This window comes from Chiloscyllium punctatum, chromosome 25 (assembly GCF_047496795.1).
Source record: "Chiloscyllium punctatum isolate Juve2018m chromosome 25, sChiPun1.3, whole genome shotgun sequence".
Lineage (NCBI taxonomy): Eukaryota > Metazoa > Chordata > Chondrichthyes > Orectolobiformes > Hemiscylliidae > Chiloscyllium > Chiloscyllium punctatum.
The window spans coordinates 11,927,401-11,949,543 of record NC_092763.1 but is presented as its reverse complement, the minus strand read 5'-3'; positions in this window follow the sequence as shown (position 1 = coordinate 11,949,543).

The window sequence follows — 22,143 nt, the reverse complement described above, 5'->3', positions numbered from 1 at the left end:
CGCAGTCAATCTCACAGGTTCATCCACAGAGAATAAGGGGGAAGGGGAACTGGGAGGCATGACGGAGTGCTGCTGGTCTGTGAAGGTGACACAGTAGTCTATTCTTTGAGTTGAGGGGAAGGGGGATGGCAATTGTGAAGGAGGGTGACAGTACCTGTAAGGGACTACATGGTACAGCATGGATGGAAATGAATCATATCTCTATGGTCAGGAGCAATCTGGCTCAAGTGGGGTCAATGCATGACCACATCTGGCACACTGACCTCATATGCCTGGAGATGGTGGGAAAGGTGAGCAGGTAGAAGCTGATGTAATGGACTTATGTAGGGACCTGGGGAAGTGCAAAGCCTATGGGGAGTTCATGGTAAGGGCTATCAGGAAGGGTATCTGGATGTTTGGAGCCTCACCAACATGTAAAATTGGAGTCTGGAAACCACTGGCCCGGGAGCACTCACTGTCACCTTCCATGGTGATGGAAATCAGAAGAATGCAATGGGAAAGAAAAAGACTGCAGCCACAGTCTGAGTGTGCAGGGTAAGTGAACTGTGAGGGAGAGGGCTGCGTCATGGAGAGGGAACAACATGACACATATGGCCATGCACTGTACAGGACAGAGATCTGCAAGGTCCCTCATCCCTGGCCATCCTAATATGTTGGCTCCATTTGCCATGTACCTCCCTGTCTCAGACATCACTGACCACTGCACTTTGACGAATACTTTTGGGCACAGACTATGGAAAGAATAAGAATGTTGTAGAATTAGAGGCAATGGTGTCAGGAAGATCCATTGCTCTGCATTTACCTTGTTCATGTGGCATTCCTATGCTTAAGCAGGCTGTGATCCATCTTACATCCTGTGGAAAGGATGGTAAGCAACTGAAAGAAGGCAAGGAGACAACCGTTATCTGACATCGATTCTATGGCCATTAGTGATTGTCTGAATTAATAATAGACAATTAATGTACCTGCCCCTAGGAATGTGATATAACAAAATGTGAGGGGAGAAGAGGAGTTATTTTACAGGGTGGTTCTCATCCAGCAAACCTGCTAGACAGCAGATCTCAGTTGGCCGGTTCCCAGAAAACAATCTTCATCAAACCGTTTTCACTAGTAAGATGGTAGACAAGCCAGAACGAGAGGAGGAACACCTCAGCTCAAGAGCAGCCTGCTGCCCCCACCATTTTAAAAAGACAAATATTGGACACCACACTTATTCCCATGGCTGGATGACAAATGACCAAAAGGCCACAGCTCAATAGCTGTTATCATTAAGCTCAAAAAGATGTTTGTCTTCAACAATCAACATAAGGTACAGGAATTGCCCACAGTCTTTCCTGGAGACGCTAGCTGGATCTGGGACCTGAGTCCACTTGGCCAAATTTTGGGTCCTTAGGTTCATCCTTGCCCTTACTTGATCCACACTCAAACATAAGATAAGCAATTGTATCTGCCAGCAAGTGATATTTGCAGATGCAGGTTGAATATCCAGTTGGAAGGGAAGACCACCTTAGTGGATTGTCCACATCCTTCTTCACTGGATGCACATGTTCCTGTTGTTCCTCCAAGAGAAATGAGGACCCAGTCAGTCAGATTAGTTAAACCATCAAAGCATCTTTCCTTGGAGAGCCTAAAAGTGATGCAAGAGAGATGTTGTATTGGATGGGCGAATAGGATAAGAGAAAAATGTAAATAGTTTAAAATTGTGAATGATTCTGTGGATAAAATGAATGGTTAATGTAGGAGGGGTGTAGGTGGAAGGGGGCTGGGTGCTGAGTTGAATAAAAGTTTTTTTTTTAATTCCTTGATGGACTGTAGACATCGCTAGTTAGGCCAGCATTTGTTACAAATCCCTAAATGCCCAGAGAGCGGATAAGAGTCAACCACGTTGCTGTGATTCTAAAGTCACATGTCGGCCAGATGGAGTAATGTTTGCAGATTTCCTTAAAGTATATCAGTGAACCAGATGAGATTTAATCACAATTGGCAGTGGTTACATCAGCTATGTAGATGGTGTCTGATCACATGAGCCGGATGGGATCTACCCTAGGATTCTCTGGGAAGCAAGGGAAGATATTGCCAAGCCTTTGGTATTGATCTTCAAATCATCATTGTCTACAGGAATAGTGCCTGAGGACTGGAGGATAGCAAATGTGGTTCCTTTGTTCAAAAATGGTAGTAGAGACAACCCTGGTAATTACAGACCAGTGAGTCTCACTTCAGTAGTTGATAAAGTGTTGGAAAAGGTTATAAGAGATAGGATTTATAACCGTCTAGAAAAGAATAATCTGATCAGGGACAGTCAGCACGGTTTTGTGAAGGGTAGGTCGTGCCTAATGAATCTTATTGAGTTTTTTGACAAAGTGACCAAACAGGTAGATGAGAGTAAACTGGTTGATGTGGTGTATATGGATTTCAGCAAGGCATTCGATAAGGTTCCCCACAGTAGGCTATTAGACAAAATGCAGAGGAATGGGATTGTGGGAGACATAGCAGTTTGGATCAGTAATTGGCTTGCTGAAAGAAAACAGAGGGCTGTAGTTGATGGAACATGTTCATCTTGGTGTCCAGTTACTAGCAAGGGTCAGTGTTGGGTCCACTGCTGTTCGTCATTTTTATAAATGACCTGGATGAGGGCTTAGAAGGGTGGGTTAGTAAATTTGCGGACGACACTAAGGTCGGTGGAGTTGTGGATAGTGACGAAGGATGTAGTAGGTTGCAGAGAGACATAGATAGGATGCAGAGCTGGGCTGAGAGGTGGCAAATGGAGTTTAATGTGGACAAGTGTGAGGTGATATACTTTGGATGGAGTAATCAGAATGCAAAGTACTGGGCTAATGGTAAGATTCTTGGGAGTGCAGATGAGCAGAGAGATCTCGGTGTCAATGTACACAGATCCCTGAAAGTTGCCACCCAGATTGACAGGGTAATTAAGAAGGCATACAGTGTTTTGACCTTTATTAATAGAGGGATTGAGTTCCGGAACCAGGAGGTTATTCTGCAGCTGTACAAAGCTCTGGTATGGCCACACTTGGAGCATTGTATACAGTTCTGGTCACCGCATTACAAGAAGGATGTGGAAGCTTTGGAAAGGGTGCTGAGGAGATTTACTAGGATGTTGGTATGGAAGGAATGTCTTACGAGGAAAGGCTGAGGGCCTTGAGGCTGTTCTCATTAGAGAGAAGAAGGTTGAGAGGTGACTTAATAGAGACATACAAGATAATCAGAGGGTTAGATAGGGTGGACAGGGAGAGCCTTTTTCCAAGTATGGGGATGGCAAACACGAGGGGATGCAACTTTAAGGTGAGGGGAGATAGGTATAAGATAGATGTCAGAGGTAGTTTCTTTACTCAGAGAGTAGTAAGGGTATGGAATGCTGTGCCTGCAATGGTAGTAGATTCTCCAAGTTTAAGTGCATTTAAGTCGTCATTGGACAGGCATATGGATGTACATGGAATAGTGTAGGTGGGATGGGCTTCAGATTAGTACGGCAAGGTGGTGAAACATCGAGGGCTGAAGGGCCTGTACTGCACTGTAATGTTCTAGGTTCTGTGTTCTATGATGATGGTAGAAGATTCAAATGGAGTCCTGCTAGTATCTGTCTCCATAACTACTGTAACTAGTTGATAAATCTTTGTTTCACCAGTGTGACTTCCGGCTCTCTTCTAATAGAGACAAGCTTGTCCCATTCCTGATATTAAGACATTATCATTTCCTCATCAAAGGTAAGTTTGGATTCCACAGGAGCACTCAGGTCTTGTTCTCACTAAAGTCTTCAGTTGACGATGGAGAACAGATCTCGAACTACAGATGAGGTGAGAGCAATTGCCTTTGACATCAAGGCAGCATTTGACTGATTATAGCGTTAAGTAGCCCTAACAAAACTGAAATCAATATGAATCAGGACAAAACTCTCCCTGATTCTGAAGATTCTGCTGAGATGTTAAACACCGGATCTATCTGCTCTCTCAGGTCCATGTAAACGATTCATGGATTTCCTGCTTCCTTTCCACTGGAGAGGAGGAGATTTCATTTTACACTTGCAAGTTGTTAAAGACTGAATGCATAATGAAAGGATAATGGAAGCAAATTTAATGGTGACTTTCAGAAGAAAATTGAATAAATACTTGAGTAGGAAACATTTGCACTGCCATGGAGAGGGAGGTTTGGTGAGACAGCTTTTTTTCAAAAATACAGGACCAACATAATGTTCGAATGCCTGCCTCTCCACTATATGATTCCATAACTAGGACATAAAAGTTGAAGGTCCATCTGATTCTGACAGTATAATGCTGGATAGATTGCTTTAAAATTACTCTTGGAAATGGTCACTTGTACTGGAGGATTTATTTTCTTTCCTTCTGCTTTTGGTGATTCCTTATTCGATGAACAAAGATGTGTTTTCCATTTTAGCTTGTACACAGTGGTTCTCTTATCCTGGCTGACAAGCAAAGTGATAGGCCAATTAATTTTATCATGGATAATGGTTCGGGATTTTGTAACTTAATACATCAGGAAAAAAGATGTGATATCAGTTTATCGGATGCATGGCTTACAGAAACTATCTTCATTTTACTTTGAACTGCAATAAGAAAGTTTCTGCTTCTGGTGCCAATGCCAACATCAATGTCCATGGGGGGCTGAGATAAATACAAAAACAAAGCTTCCTTTAACTCTACACCCATAGTAAGCTTCAGTCCTAACCTCAGAATGTACGTTTGGCAGAAAGCAGTCAATGGCCTGAGGCATATTTCATTCCAGTGTCCTGCACTAGATTTCAATGTGTATGCTAGAAATGGCAAACACGCCTAAGCTCCCCACAAATTTGAACTTCTGTTATTTAAATGTTTGCTTAACACTTGACTATAATTGTAGTCCTGAATGTACATATTGTAATATTGTAACAGTGTTCTTTATTAATGCATTTTCCATATCCACCTTCACCTTGTGCTTGCAAATGTTAATAAAACACTAAACGCTATTGCAAAAAGTGAGGTTAATGACATGTTTTGTAATCATTGCTTTTATTTACTTACTTGCATACAATTCTGCCTCTAGCCAGTTTTGGAGCTTTTATAGAGTTATTTTTCATTTGAACAATTAATCAACAGTCAGGATTTTACTTTCAGTGTGTTCATAAAGCTGTCAAGGTTTGACAAATCCCAAGTGTGAAATGTTTTTGGTGAGCTGCAGAAATGAAGAATCTCCCGGTGGCAAGAACATAAAAGTTGGCTGTGAAGTTATAACAAGTTAAGATTAATCTTTAAATCAAAATTGAAATGTATTTCTGACACTTAAATGCTGTTGAAACCTCAAACTGCACTGGAACAGTGCAGAGAAGCCAAGACCTCTGCCAATACTTAAGGCAGCACTTTTTCTATCCATAATCAGCAATAACTAACTTTTGTAAATACTGAGGCAAGTGGAGAAATGGGGAGTCAAGCACACAGTTCTGACAGAGATGAGTATAAAATCCATGGATCCTGTTAGTCTTGAAATTGTGCTCAACTATTTAATATAATTTGGATCTATTTCTGTCATGCTATATACCGCATCATTTAATCTCATAGAATCTCTACAGTGTGGAAACAGGCCCTTTGGCCCAACGAGTCCACACGACCATCTGAAAAGTATCCCACCCAAACCTATTATTCTACATTTACCCTGACTAATGCACCAAACCTACACATCCCTGAACACCATGGGCAATGTAACATGGCCAATTCATCAAGCCTGCACATCTTTGGACTGTGGGAGGAAACCAGAGCACCTGGAAGAAACCCACGCAGACATGGGGAGAATGTGTAAATTCCACACACAGTCACCTGAGGCTGGGATCGAACCCAGATCCCTGGCACTGTGAAGTAGCAGTGCAAACCACTGAGCCACTGTGCGGTCCCAAATTAATTGTTTGCCAGAACAGAAGTTCAGTATATCTGAAAAAAGGCACATTTTGTATCCAAACCTTTCATCTTCCACTCAAGACAATTCACAGGAATACCAAGTTAGGTGAAAAAGCAACATTTATACTACAGGAGAGACAGTTGGTATGAATTGGGAGACATTACTATAGAGAAAGCATGGAACTCTTCTTACTCCCTCCTGTCAACAAAGTCACATAGGGTGCACAGATATGACTTGGCTGCTGCACCATGAAGAACAATCACGACCATTTTGCAAACAAGATAGACTCCTGCATCAACTCATAGATAGATTCCAGGCACTGCAAGCCTGGTTCTCTTAGACTGCCTGGTTGTCACCACATTCTCTGTTTGTCTGTATGTCACTTATCTGACCAAACCTATCCACTTTAAAAGATACACTTACTCTACAAGTGTAGGCCAAAATACAGATGTTAAGAATAGTCAATGGTGTGGAACAATAAAAAGAAACTCACAGACACAAGCAATGCAAGACATGATGAAAAAATGTGTAGAGATCATGTTATTTTTACTTCTTCTGTTTTTGGCCTGTGATCTAAAATAAGGAAGGTATTGCTTGAAACCAAGGAGACAGTGTAAACAGATGGATGTAATACATTGTGAGTTGCATACAATGTTGCCTTTTCCCAGAACAGTGACAGTGAAAGCAGACAGTATAGAGCCAATTGTTTCTGAGCTTGGAGACTACTGCTTGATGGCAATGTCTTGAGTTTGTTTTTATCACAGCAACAAATATATTTAAATAACATCTTCATATCAACATTAAATGAAGTGAAGGAAACACCTCATGAAATCCTGTGGCTCAAATGGTGCTATCAAACTGTGCTTCCCCAAAGTTTTTTTTCTCCACTTTTAATGTCTATGCCTTGTTTGTCTTGGCTGTCTGTCTGAAGGTGAAAGGGAAAATTCAAGAAGGGGTAAAGTTTTAGAAATGGAGTTATAAATGATCATTTTCGCATTTCATTTTTGTTATTAGTTAAGAGCAATTTGTTTGTAATGGCCAGTTATTTTCTTTTCAAGTAGACACACACACACACCTGTTGGTTTTTCTTTTAACCTGAGTTCATCAGTCAAGGAAATAGGAGATTTTGGATTGTTTGACTAAATTTTTTATCTTGTTGGCTTATTCTAGCCCTCTTGAAATGAATGATAATGTTGCATTTACCTTCCTAACTGCCAACTGAATCTGCATGTTAACCTTAGTTGTTTTATGCTTCAGATTTCCAAAGCATTTCCCTTTTTAGAAAATAGTCTATGCCTCGATTCTTCCAACCAATGTGCACAACCTCACACTTTCTCACATTACATTTCATTTGCCACTGTTTTTGTCCAATTTCCTAGCCTGTGCAAGTCCTTTAGTGGGCTCCTCACTTCCTCAATGCTACCTGTCTCTCCATCCATCTTTGTGTCATTTGCAAACTTAGCAATAATGCCCTCAGTTCCTTCATCCAGATTGCTCACATATGATGTGATTTGTTGCAGTCCCAACACTGACCCCTGCAGAACTCCACTAGTCATTGGCTCTCATCCGGATAAAGACCTCTTTATCCCTACTCTCTATCTCTGCCAGTCAGCCGCACCTCTACCCATGCCAGTAACTTACCCCTTATACCATGGGACCTTTTCTTATTTAGCAGCTTTCCGTATGGCACTGTGTCAAAGGTTTTCTAGACATCCAAATAGACCATGCCCACTGGTTCTTCCTTATCTGACTTGCTTGTTATCTCCTCAAAGAATTCTAACAGCTATACCAGGCAGGGGGTCCCCTTGATTAAGCCATGTCGACTCAGCCCTTTTTAAACAGCAGTGTCAAATTAGCCACTTTCCTGTCCTCTGGGACACACCCTGACTCCAATTATTCCTGAAGGATCACCATCAATGCTCCTACAATCTCCACTACAATATCCTTCAGAAACCTAGGGTGTAGTCCATCCTGTCCAAGTGATTCATCCACCTTCATGCTCTTCAGCCTCTCCAGCACTTTTTCCTTAATCATGATCTTGACATTCATCTCTGCCCCCAACTCTCTTGAACTTATGGTATAATACTGGTACATATTCAGCTCCCTTACCATTTCTTTGTTCCCCATTACTACTACCCCAGCGTCATTTGCCAGTAGTCCAATGTCCACTCTTATCTCACTCCTGCTTTTATATATCCAAAGCAAAAACTCATGCAATTTTCTTTATATTGCTAGCTGGCTTGCCCTCATTGCTTTTTGAGTTGTCCTCTGCTGGTTTTAAATGCTTCCCAATCCTTTGGCTTCCCAGTAATTTCTTACCACATGTTATACTTTTTCAGTTGCTTTATACTGTCCCTGACATCATTTGTCAGCTATGGTTCCTTTGTCATCCCCTAAGTATGTTTATACAGTCTATGTACCTAGCACTACATCAGCACTGAAATTTGTGTACCATTTTACTCACAGAGTTTATTCTGGCCTTACAGCTGCACTTTGTTTGTGTCACTATTACATAGTAACAACAAGAAAAAGCTATCTCCATGAGCTTACGCATTTACATTTTTATGTTGATGGACTTTTCATTAATTTGAAACTGGATGCTGAAACAAACGAACAGTTTTGATCAGATATCAAGGCTGAAGAAATCAACATTGCAACCATTTAAGATGAAAATACATGGTCCAGTAACACTGTAACACCAATAGGTCATCTTTTTAAACTTGTCATTATGTCTAAGTAGTTAATGTAACTTAATAAAATCATGTAGCAAACTATATCTTGTTGTTCAGGTGAATAGCTCTTCTCATTCCTATCAATAGTGGCTTATCTTCTAGCATTGTTATTTGAATCTGCCCTAAGACTCAGCATACAAAGGAGGTTTGCAAAAGTCTCTTGTCAAACGTTGTTCTACTTCTGTGCTAGAAGATCTGGGTTCATCTCCCACTTGCTCCAGAGGAGTATCATACCACCTCTGAACCGATAGATTAAAATAATCTGAAAATGACGACTGGTATGAGCACTCCAACACAACCACAAGACTTCAGTGGTCAGTCTTGCATCACAGGACAAATAGTATCATGTTCCATAATTGTGTCATTGAAGAAACCCATGGATGGCAGAGGTAATATCCAGTGTGGTATTGCCTGTTCTGGGAAAGTGATATCTGCATTAAACCTCAAATATATAACTGAAACATTTGAAGAGTGAATATAAACACAATTAAGCACTGGAGCCAAACCATTGCTAACCTATGGGAATATTCAATGAAAATAACAATTAACCTTGAACTAAATTCAGGACCTATTGAAACCACATCCTTACAGAGTGCACCAGAACATTATGAGCAACTACGATTTACAATTGTACAATAGATCTTAGGCTGCTCATGATCAATACCACAGGTGGTATTGATATCTAACATTGAAGAAGGTTATGTATACTCCTTGACAATTCTATTATAAGTTTGCACTATTGACAACTCTAATGATATCATCCAACAGCACTTCCATAAGAGAATATAATTATAATGTTAAAAATTTACGTTATAAGCCTTAGAAATGTGACATAAATGACAAACACAAATTTGTAATGAGAATATAAAAATAAAAGCAGAATACATGTCTTTACCACTGGGATTCAATTATGTCACTACACCCTGATCTAATTATCCTCTGACCCCTAATTTAACTTCATTAAAAGACTTCTGTTGGATTTTGACTTGTTCTGGGTGAAATTGTAGGAAATTATTTTTCATGGTCAGTAGCTTGTCCAGACCTTAGATACTGTAATCATTAAATTTTAGACAACAAACTGTGATATTCAGTCAGTCTTCTGACTTACTCCTTTTAAATAAACAATGACAGTTTATACCATCTCTGGTGGAGAACTATAACAAAAAGTCAAGAGGACAATGGAAATTTAACAGGTGAAATATAAATTTAAATCAGAATATTGTTACCAGAGGTGATAACATAGCCAGTGTTATGGACCAGGCCAAACCTCCCTCAAAGGATATTAAGAAGATTGTCTTGACCCTAACTCTTTTTTACATTAAATGTAAATATAAGGTGTTGTGATTCAGATGCAGTTTGATTTGTCAAACTAAGCAAAACACAGTTTATTTTTACACTGCAGATAAAATGCAGAAAACATAGAAATAAAAGAATTGGCTTAACTGTAACTCTATCGAAATTCCTAACAACAATTTGTAAACTACTACCAATTAACTGTTCCAATACAGTAACTTCCCATAAACACCCCATTGGCAAAGGCAAATTCAGTAAAACAGATTGTCTCACATTTAATTCCAGCAGCAGGAAGAGAACCCCAGCTTTGAACTGTAACTGAGCGAGGAATAAGAGCTTCCTCATCCAGCTTCAAGACCCCAGCAACTGATACTTTAAGCTAAGACTTAAAACAAAATCCTGGTTCTGTGGGAACTTGACCCCACCCATTCAGGCTGCTTCTATTGTTCCAATTTTTAACAAAACCAAGGCTTCATAAGCTATTTAGTCTATTGGTTTTGAGCAAACTGCTTGGCACCTGACTCAATGTTTCTTCATTAAAAAATTGGGCAAAATGCATATTTTGAAAGCAGCAGTACCTAAAGGCCTCCATTGTGCCAGTGGGCTTGCATGCTTATTTCAGTGGGCACATGCGTGTGAAGCTAACCACAGAAAAGGGGCAGAGAATTGGGTATGATGATACCCTCTATGACCCGCTGCCTAAACCTGATCATGTGCACCTTGGCCAAGCAGTCTTCTTTTTTAGAAATTTTCTCATCAACCTGTTCTGAGATCTTATTCAACATCTCTGGCACAGGCAGAACTTGAACTGAGCTTCCCGGTTCAGTTGTAGGAATAATATTTGATTCCAGCCTCAAGCGACTGTCTGCATGGCATTTGCATATTCTCCCCGTGTCTTCGTGGGTTTCTTCTGGGTGCTCCAGTTTCCTCCCACAGTTCAAAGATATGCAGGTCAATTGAATTGGCCATACTAAATTGCCCATAGTGCAGGGCGCATTAGTCAGAGGGAAATGGGTCTGGGTGGGTTACTCTTTGGAGGGTCGGTGTGGACTTGTTGGGGCGAAGAGCCTGTTTCCATACTATAGGGAATCTAATATCACTCTGCTGCAGGAGTCCTCCACAAGTGATTTTTAATTCAAGTATTCAGGCATACTTCTGTAAGAGCACTATTCAGACCACAGCTGGACACTGTGAACAGTTTTGAGCCCCTTATCCAATAAAGGATATACTTGCATTGGAGACAAGATTCACTAGATTTATTCCACATATGGATACAGCCTTTATGAGGAGAGGTTGGGTAGGTTTTGCCTGAACACATTGGAATCCAAAAGAATGAGAATTGAGTTTCATGAAACATGCAAGATTCTTTGAGAATTTGTCAGAGTACATGTGGAATGGCTTTTCTCTATATTGGTAAGTTTAGTTTGAGCTGCATAATCTCAGAAGAAGAGATCATACATTTGAGACAGAGGTGAGGAGGAATTTCTTTTCTGAAAGAGCAGTGAATCTATGGAATTCTCTACCACAGAGGGCAGTTGGGTCTTTATTGTTAAGAAAGTTCAAGGTTAACAGAGACAGATTTTTAATCAGTAAGTCAATCAGGGGTTGTGGGAAAAGGGAAGAAAATGGATTTGAAGATTATCTGCTGAATGGGCTGAAAGGCCTACTTCTGCTGTTATGTACTCGGTCTTATGTTAGCCAAGAACTGGTGTTTTGAGTGGCCAATGAAAATAGTGCCTTTAGTGCTCTTAATATTTAAATAGAAGAAAGTTCTTTCTTATCCAGTAATGGACAACAGAAAGCAATCCATCAATTCAGCAACGGTGGTCTCTCTGGGAGTAGTGATGGTGAGGTAGAGCTGGGTGTTTTCAGCGCACGCATGAAAACTAATTCTCTGCCTTCAGATGACACTGCTGAAGGGCAGCAATATAAAGATGAGAAATAGAAGAGCAAAGAATTGATCTCTGAATAATACCCCTGAGATAATGAAGCAGGAAGAGAAGTTATTGTCAATGATGCACTGGCTGTGCTTAGTTACATAAGAATGGAAACAGGTGAAAGCATTGCCATTGAATTAGATAATGGAGACGTGTCAGAAGAGAATGATGCAATCAAATGTATCAAAGGCTGCAGACATCAAAGAGAGTGGGAGGAGTAGTTCACCTTTCTTGCAGTCATGTAGGATGATCCTGATGATCTTGAGTTCTGGGAATGATAAGTACAGATTTGGTGGAAGAAAACTAAGTTGATATAGAATAAGCATATAACCATGTGTGTTGTTTGGTAAATTAAATTATCTTTGTTATTTTTTGGTCTCTAACAAGTGTAAAAATGGCAGGAAAGCTCAATCTGTATGAAACTCTGGTTCATCCCCAAATGAGATATTACAACCAATGATGGGCACCACAATTTAGGAAGATTTGCAGATTTTGGAGTAAACAAAGATTTATTTCACAAAAGGAGGTCATTCATCCTACCATATCTGTGGAGAGGATATATAAGTAATTTACTGGCATAGTATCTGCGATGAAGAATCATAGTTAATTGGATAGACTGGAAAGGTTGTCTCCTTAGAGCAGAAAAAGTTGAGGAAAGTTTTATCAAGTTGTTTAAAATCACAAATGATTTGAGAGAGAATAAATAAAGATAAACTGTTTTCAAAGATGCAATGGTCAGTAACCAGAAAGGACAGATTGAGTGTATTTGATAATGGACTTAGAGATGACATGAGGAAAATAATTGATGTGCAATGATTACTTAAGATTTGGAATGCACTGCTGATGAGTGTGGATGCAATTGTAGCTTTCAAAATGTGACTGTTTAAAGAAATTGAAGGTGAAATGTTGTCAGGATTTTAAGAAAGAATTGGGAAGAGGGACTCATTACATTGCACTTAGAAAGAAAGGTTTCAGACTTCAGAGATGAATGGTTTCTTTCTGTGCTGCACTATTTTGTCATTCTAGGAATACAGATAACTCAAAATGATTGGTGTAAAAATGACATGTGAATAGAGGGAGGAGTGATGTATTCTAGAACAAGAATTTCATTATTCAACTTGTGAAGAAAGCTTCAAAATAAAAGCACTGAAGTTGAAAAAATTGAATATTTAATCAGCAACATCTGCAGCTATGCAAAGAGAGGATAATATTTAGTTTAACCTGAACATCCCACATGCTTCAGCAAACATCACCTGACTCATCTGTCACAAGGTTTATGGATCCAACATTGAACCCACAAGGTTGGAAAAGAAGGATGTCATGTTTGATCCCAAGGGAATGCCTAAGAAGAGGAAGGAAAAGAAAACAAGGAATATTTAATTTGAAAGAGATAGAGAAATTGCTGGAGAAACACAGCAGGTCTGACAGCATCCATGTAGAGAAAGCAAAGTCAATGTTTTGAGTCTGATGGCTCTTCTTCAATTCTGAAAAAGGGTCACCAGAATTGAAACTCTGCTTTCTCTCCACCAATGCTGCTGGACCTACTGAGTTTCTCTATCAATTTCTGTTTGTACTTTAGATCTTCAGTATTCATGATCATTGTGTTATAATATTTAGTTAGGTTTCCACTACAACCAACAAGCTTAAAAAACAGGTCCACTTGTCTATCCATTTTGTGCACAAGTCCCTGACTTGTAGAGTCATAGAGATGTACAGCACAGAAACAGACCCTTCAGTCCAACTTGTCCATGCTGACCAGATATCCCAACTCATCTCATCCCAACTGCCAGCACCGAACCCATATCTCTCCAAACCATTCCTATTCATATATCCATCCAGATGCCTTTTAAATGTTGCAATTGTACCAGCCTCCACCACTTCCTCTGGCAGCTCATTCCATACACATACCACACACTGCGTGAAAAAGTTACTCCTTAGGTCTCTTTTATATCTTTCCCCTCTCACCCTAAACCTATGCCCTCCAGTTCTGGACTCCCTCACTCCAGGGAAAAGACCTTGTCTAATTACCCTATCTATGCCCCTCATGATTTTATAAACCTCTATAAGGTTACCCCTCAGCCTCCGACACTCCAGGGAAAACAGCCCCAGCATGTTCAACCTCTCCCTGTAGCTCAGATCCTCTAACCCTGGCAACACCTTTTCTGTACCCTTTCAAGTTTCACAACATCCTACCAATAGGAAGGAGACCAGAATTGCACACAATATTCCAACAGTGGCCTAACCAATGTCCTGTACAGTTGCAACATGACCTCCCAACGCCTGTGCTCATACTCTGACCAATAAAGGAAACCATATCAAACGCCTTCTTCACTATCCTATCTACTTGTGACTCCACTTTCAAGGAGCTATGAACCTGCACTCCAAGTTCTCTTTGTTCAGCAACAGTGCCTAGGACCTTGCCATTAAGTCTATAAGTCCTGCTAAGATTTGCTTTCGCAAAATGCAATACCTCGCAGTTATCTGAATTAAGCACCATCTGCCACTCCTCAGCCCGTTGGCCCATCTGATCAAGATCCCATTGTAGTCTGAGGTAACCTTCTTTGCTGTCCATTACACCTCCAATTTTGGTGTCATCTACTTCAAAAAACTCAAACAAGTTTGTGAGACATGATTTCCGACTCACAAAGCCATGTTGACTATCCCTAATCCCTGATTTCCCTCTTAAGTGTACTCATACTGCTTTTATACTCTTCTGAGGATTTACTTGATGTATCCTGTCTATCCTGTCACCTGTTATGCTCGCAACCAAATCATTTAGATAAATGACGAAAAGTAGTGGACCCAGCACCGATCCTTATGGCACTCCACTGATCACAGGCCTCCTGTCTGAAAAACAACTGTCCACCACCACCCTTTGTCTTCTACCTTTGAGCCAGTTCTGTATCCAAATGGCTAGTTCTCCCTTAATTCCATGAGATCTAACCTTGCTAACCAGTCTCCCATGGGGAACTTTGTCGAATGCATTACTGAAGTTCCGTATTGATCACATCTACCATTCTGCCCTCACCTGTTACTTCAAAAAACTCAATCAAGTTTGTGAGACATGATTTCCGACTCACAAAGCCATGTTGACTATCCCTAATCAGTCCTTGCCTTTCCAAATACATGCACATCCTGTCCCTCAGGATTCCCTCGAACAACTTGCCCACCACCGACGTCAGACTCACCGGTCTATAATTCCCTGGTTTGTCTTTACCCCCCTCCTTAAAAAGTGGCACCACATTAGACATCCTCCAGTCTTCCAGCACCTCACCTGTGACTATCGATGATACAAATATCTCATTAAGAGGCCCAGCACTCACCTCCCTAGCTTCCCACAGAGTTCTCGGGTACATCTGATCAGGTCCTGGGGATTTATCCACCTTTATGCATTTCAAGACATCCAGTACTTCCTCCTCTGTAATATTGACATTTTTCAAAGTGTCACCACCTATTTCCTTACATTCTATATCCTTTATTTCCTATATCCATCTATCTCCTACATGTCCTCTTCACAGTAAATACTGAACCAAAATACTCATTTAGTATCTCCCCCATTTTCTTTGGCTCCACACAAAGGCCACCTTGCTGATCTTTGAAGGGCCTTATTCTCTCCCTAGTTACCCTTTTGACCTTAATGTATTTGTAAAAACCCTTTGGATTCTCCTTAACTCTATTTGCCAAAGCTATCTCATGTCCCCTTTTTGCCCTCCTGATTTCCCTCTTAAGTATACTCCTACTGCCTTTATACACTTCTAAGGATTCACTTGATCTATCCTGTCTATACCTTACAAATGCTTCCATCCTTTTTCTTAACCAAACCCTCAATTTCTTTCGTCATCCAGCATTCTTTTTACCTACCAGCCTTTTCTTTCATCCTAACAGGAACATATTTTCTCTGGACTCTTGTTATCACATTTCTGAATACCGTCAAAATTAGCCTTTCTCCAATTTAGAACTTCAACTTTTAGATCTAGTCTATCTAGTCTATCACTATTTCAAGACTAATAAAATTATGGTTGATGGCCCCAAAGTGCTCTCCCACTGACACCTCAGTCACTTGCTGTGCTTTATTTCCCAAGAGCAGGTCAAATTTTGCAATTTGAATTACAATTGCTTATACTTACAAATGAGTTCACATTCATTGGTATCATTTTGAAGACCTGGCATTCAAACATTTCCTGTACTTATGAACAGCTCCTTTACATTGTATTATTTCATGCTTTTATCTATGAAGAAAGCATTGTAAGAACGCTAAGGCAAACTGGTGATGCATGAGACTTTGGGCCGAAGTTTACATTTCTTTGGCTGAGTGTGAGTTGCATTTGGTTTTTTAGGAGTTTTCTTCCTGCAAGGCCCAGCAAGATTTCTCATCGCATCTTACAAAACACATCTCATTAAATACCTACCCTGCCCCTGTGGTAGCTCTCACACCTGATTGTATCTCCATCTTACCACATGGTATTCTCAGAACAATGCACCATTCACTCGATAGCAGCTAAAAGACCAGTATCACTGGTGCCCACACCACATTTAAAAGGCTGCTGTGCACGCGGATGAACGCTGGCATTTTGAAACTGTTCTGCTCTGTTGATGATGGAGTCGGAATGTGTTAAAAAGGGCTAACATAGCACCACACATGGAGGTCTTGATGGAGAGGGCGGGGCAAAGGAAGAGGATTCCTTCTCTGGGATGACAGGAAGGGGAGAATGCTACCATACCTTGGCTTAATGTGAGGTCACCACCTGAGGTCAGTGCCATCTACAATGTCTGGAAGAACCACCAGCAGTGCTATAAAAAAAGGTAAGTAATTTTCTCCACTCTGCCAGGGTGAGTGCCAGCATTATCTCTCTGCTACCTCACTCACTGCTGCAAGGATCTCCTCCAAAGGCCCTTGCTCTTCCAATTGCATGATTGCCTGAAACATCTTTCCTCACTTGCTGTCACCCATCCACAGCTCTCCCTCACTACTAACCCTGCATGGCTACTATGTTGCCTCCTCCCATCCTCTTGATATTTCAGTAACTTTCGACCATCTCAGGCAATAACAGTTGTGCTACCCACTTCCACCTGAATCAACTACTCCAAATCTCTTATTCTAGGAACTGACAACCCACATCAGGATGGAAAGGGCCTGGATTGGTAGAAGGGATTGCCAACATTTGGTTCGTCAGACCCTATGAGGATAGAAGCCTATTCCCCACAGAAGACTAGTGCTGCTCATGGAGGGATACCAATGCATAGATGTCCCACCAACTCATTCCAGTGCATCTCTTGTATTAACCCACTTTCAGTCACATTTTAACCACGAGATGCAATGCTTTCTCTATTTTGCAGGTTCTGCCGGCACTTCCACCATCACCACAGGGAAATGGCCGACTCTCCCAGAAATAATCTCCACATCCTCTAAAGAAGAGAGTGCTGAGGCCTCAGAGGAAGCACTAGCAAGGCTATCTCCTGCACCCTGCAGCAGCTCAGATACTGACACCAATGTGACAACATCTGCCATAGTAAGTCTGGGAGTGCAACCAGATCTTTGAGTGAAGGAGTTGGGATGATATGTTAAGATTGTATTGGGCGTTGGTGAGGCCTCATCTGGAATACTGTGTACAATTTTGGTTTCCAAGGAGGAAGTTCAGAAAATATTTACCAGGGTGTTGCTGGGAACTGAAGGTTTGAGTTAGAAAGATAATCTGGATAGGCTGAGAATATTTTCACGAGAGCGTAGGAGGTTGAAGGACGACCTTATGTAGGTTTATAAAATCATGAAGGGAACAGATAGGGTGAATAGCAAAGAACTTTTCTCGCAGGTGGGGGAGGTTCAAAACTAGGTGGCATATTTTTAAAGTGAGAGGATAAAGATTTAAAAAAGACAAGATGGGCAATTTATTGGCAATTTAGTGTGTGGAATGAACTGCCAGAGAAAGTAATAGGTGCAGGTATAGTTATAACATTTAAAAGACATTTGGATAAGTAAATGAATAGGAAAGGTTTGGGGGGACATGGGCCAAACACAGGCAAAGGGGGCTAGTTTAATTTCAGAACATGGATGGCGTGGACTAGTTGGACTGAAGGGTCTGTTTCCATGCTGTACGAGTCTGTGACCCTACAATGATGACCTCACTACAATGGCTCCACAGCCGGCCAAGGAAGAAATAACCCAAGCCGCTGTCACTCACATTGGACAGGCACCTACTCACTCCAGGCAGGAGAGAATCCAGTGGTGTTGGCAATCAGGGACGTCACCCATATGCACAGGTATGTGGACACAATTGCCCAGAGGCTGCCGCAGTGCAATGGGCCATGCAATAGTCTGCCTGTCTCTATAGACATGTTGGCACCTGCCATGACAGCCAGGTTCAGCAACCTCAGGAGCTGCTGTTGAAGCAATGCCAGGGGCATCCAGCAAAGGAGGAGCCTCACAGAGAGCTCCATCAGAAGTCTCCTGTCAGGATATGCCACGTCCAACCTGCTTTCCCCACTTCGACCTTTAGAAGTTCAAATTATCCCAATGATGGGGGTGATGGGGAATGGGACTGGGGGAGGGGATGGGGCAGGGGTGCAGCTGACCAAAACCTCCATACTCCACTGCCAAGCGGGCACCTTCTACCCCACAACAAGGGTCTACACTGAAATGTTATGGGAGGAAATGGAAGAAGAAAAAAAATTGGGAGCGTGTAGATGGCACAGGTTACAATGCACATATATGATTTTTGAAATGTTTCTGTAAATTGCATTGCTTTCATTTTAAATCTGTTTATTTGATTCTTTTTTTGGAGACATGAATAGAAACATTTCACCATGATGTCCACATAGCATGTACCATAGATGAAGTCTGCATCTGCAGTTTGCTTCAGCATGTGGAGCAAGAGGAACAAGGTATTTACAGGACAGCAGAGCCCATTTGTCACTATTGCCCCTTATTTATAGCATTCTCTCTTCGTTAACCAACCTCTGTGTCCAAACGTGTTGTAATGAATGAGGTGGTCAGCAATGTCTGGGGCAGTGAGGTTTATAGCAAACAGGGAGCAAATCATTGACATAGGCAGAGATTAGCAACCCCCCATTCTGCATCCTGTACAGTGCATGGCTTTGTGTGTAATATTGTTTCCCTTTAAAGTTCCTCTCATTGGTATTCCTGAAACCCCCTCCCTCTCTGTTTGAAACACTTACCCCATCCACTCCAGGATTGGTCACGTCCATGTTTTTTTCCCAATTGCACACTTTTGATAGAATGATGGAAGGCAGCAGTGAGACTCTGTCTCTTCATGTCAGTATTTACCCATATCTCCAGATATCCTTCCTGTTTGTCCTTCCTATAAACCCCATAAGCTTCACACTTCCCCAGGACCCCACTCAACATATCTACATGATTGAACCTGTACCAATATATGGTTCTGCTATAACACATCTTTCGATAACACAAATTGGCTGTAACGCAATTGGGTGAATAGGGGACGTTTTTTCTAAAACATAAACTTTTAAAGTGTGTGTTTGCTATAATGTAATTGCATCACTAACACATTAAGTGTATTTGTATTGCGTGATTTTAGTATAGCGCAGGATCACACAAGAATACAACTACTGTGTAATAGCAGAACTACCTGTACCTCCACCCACCCTTTTCCCTCTCAGTCTTTGGCATGAGGTGACTTTCCAGGTGTTGTCATGTACTGCCCTCCATTAAAAGTAAGGTGCTCCTGCCCTTGGACAAACCATCCCATTTTCTCCTCCATGCTTTACACCATACAGCCCCTTTACAATTGGGGGGGGGGGGGGTGCATATCATAGCATAGTAAAAATGTCACTTGACTAGTGATCTGAGGCTCACACTAATGTTCTGAGGGCACACCAGGACTGATGATGAAATTTGATTTGGCTAAAAAGATAGTCTAATTGTAATTAATGTCAATTGTGGTAAAAACCCATCTGGTTCACTAATCTCCTTCAGAAAAGTGAATCTGCCACCTTTACCTGGTCTGGCCTGCATGTGACTCCAAAGCCAAAGCAATATGGTTGACTCTTAACTGCCCTCATTCAATTAAGAATGGGCAATAAATGCTAGCTTTTCCCACACACCCATATCTTCATGAACAAATAAGAGGAAAGTAACTCTAATATGGTTCAACTTTTATTTAATTTATATTTATATTATGATATTTTATTTGATTTTGATGAAGCTATTCTTGTCAAAGAAGATAATTATTTGTTTTAATTATTCCTCCTGATCCCTACGCATACTTATGCTTAAAAATAAAAGAGAGATGTGGATAAGTACTGAAGAAGCATCAATAAATAGTAATAAAAAAAAGTCAGAATGCCCTGGCTTCACTTTAATTATCAAAACAACCTCTCCTCTGTGATAAATGCACAGATAAATTTATTTAACGAAAGAGTGCTCTATGAATTATGATTTACTTATCAGCAAGTAACAATTTATATATATACACATACAAGATTCCTCCATTCACAGATTGTTTTTTACATTAGGCATAGACTAGTAAAGCACATAAAGAGACCATTGAACTTATTGACTCAGCAAGACTCCTTTGTAGAGCTATCTACTTAGTTCCAAATCTCCATTCTATCTTCAGGCACAGCAGGCAGAAGGTCAATGACCTATGCCAACCCATTAGCTTAAGCGCCACCATCTTTTCCCATTATCTCATACTCACTCAATCTCTGCTTCAACATCCACCTCCAAGGCTCATCCTGTTGCTACTTCCTGCAACATCTTCCCTCACTTGTTGCCACCCACTGAAACCCCTGATGCTGCTAGCGTTGCATGCCCTTTGAGTAGCCTGCTCACTCATTCGGGACATCTCTCAGCCTTGCCCCATAAGCAACAATTGTTACCACCATTTTCATCGGCCTTAATACCTGCCTTTCCCTCATTCCAGGAGAAAAGCAGCCCACAACCATGCAGAAAGACTCAAGGCAGATAGTGGTGTGCAGCCTGATGTTCAGCTCCTCACCCCTTGTGTGGATAACATCCTGACTCTGATTGTCCTATGTGGCTGACTGACCTCTTCTATGCTCACAGACTGGTATCAGAGGCTGGTACTGAGCAGAGGATAATCTCTTAACTTGACTGAGGCTGCTGATAAACGTAACATAGTTCCTTCCTATGGGTCTGTACTAAATGGCAAGGGAAGACAGGCAGCATCTCATAGAAACCTATAAAATTCCAAAAGGACTCAACAGGGTAAACATACGAAGGATGTTCCTGATGACCAGGGAGTCCAGACCTTTTTAACAATATGGAGTAGGCCATTTAGGACTAAGATGAGGAGAATCTTTTTCACCCGGGAAATATTGAGCCTTTGCAATTTTCTGCCACCGAAAGCAACTGAGATCAAAATGAAGAATGGTTTCAAGAAGGAGCTAGGTACAGTTCTTAGGGCTAAAGGGATTGAAAGGTGTAGGGAATGAGTAAGAACAGGGTTTGGATGAGAGGCAATGCAACTGATTCCAACTGATTATTCAGAGTTAAGGACTGCTTTCTGCATTGAAACTGACTGAAGGAAGTTTTAAGAAAACTGATTAGATTCCCTACAGAATGGAAACAGGCCATTTGGCCCAACAAGTCCACACTGACCCTCCGAAGAGTAACCCACCCAAGACCCAATCCCCTACCTTATGTTTACCCCTGACTAATGTATATTATACTTTAGGCAATTTAGCATGGCCAGTTCACCTGATCTGCACATCTTATTTTGGATTGTGGGAGAAAACCAGAGCAAATCCACACAGACAGTCGCCTGAGGTGGGAATCCAACTTGGGTCCCTGGCACTGTGAGGCAGCAGTGCTCACCACTGAACCACCTTGACTCTGGTGTTCTTTTGCAAACACAGCTCAACATGTAATAAGGTATTTTCATTGAAGGCGAATATTAATTGGGCTTTAAATCATTGTCAGTATGATTAGATTAGGTTAGATTCCCTACAGTGTGGGAACAGGCCCTTAGGCCAACAAGTCCATACTGACCCTCCGGAGAGTAACCTACCCCCCCTCTTACTAATGCACCTAACACTATGGGCAATTCAGCATGGCCAATTCATCTGACCTGCACATCTTTGTGACTGTGAGAGGAAACCGGAGCACCCCAAGGAAACCCACGCAGACATGGGGAGAACTCCACACAGAGAGCCGCCCAAGGCTGGAATTGAACCTGGGTCCCTGGTGCTGTGAGGCAGCAGTGCTAACCACTGAACCACCATGCCGTCCCAGGGATAAATATTATATCCCTGGAATTAAAGTGTAAAGTAACCATTTAAAG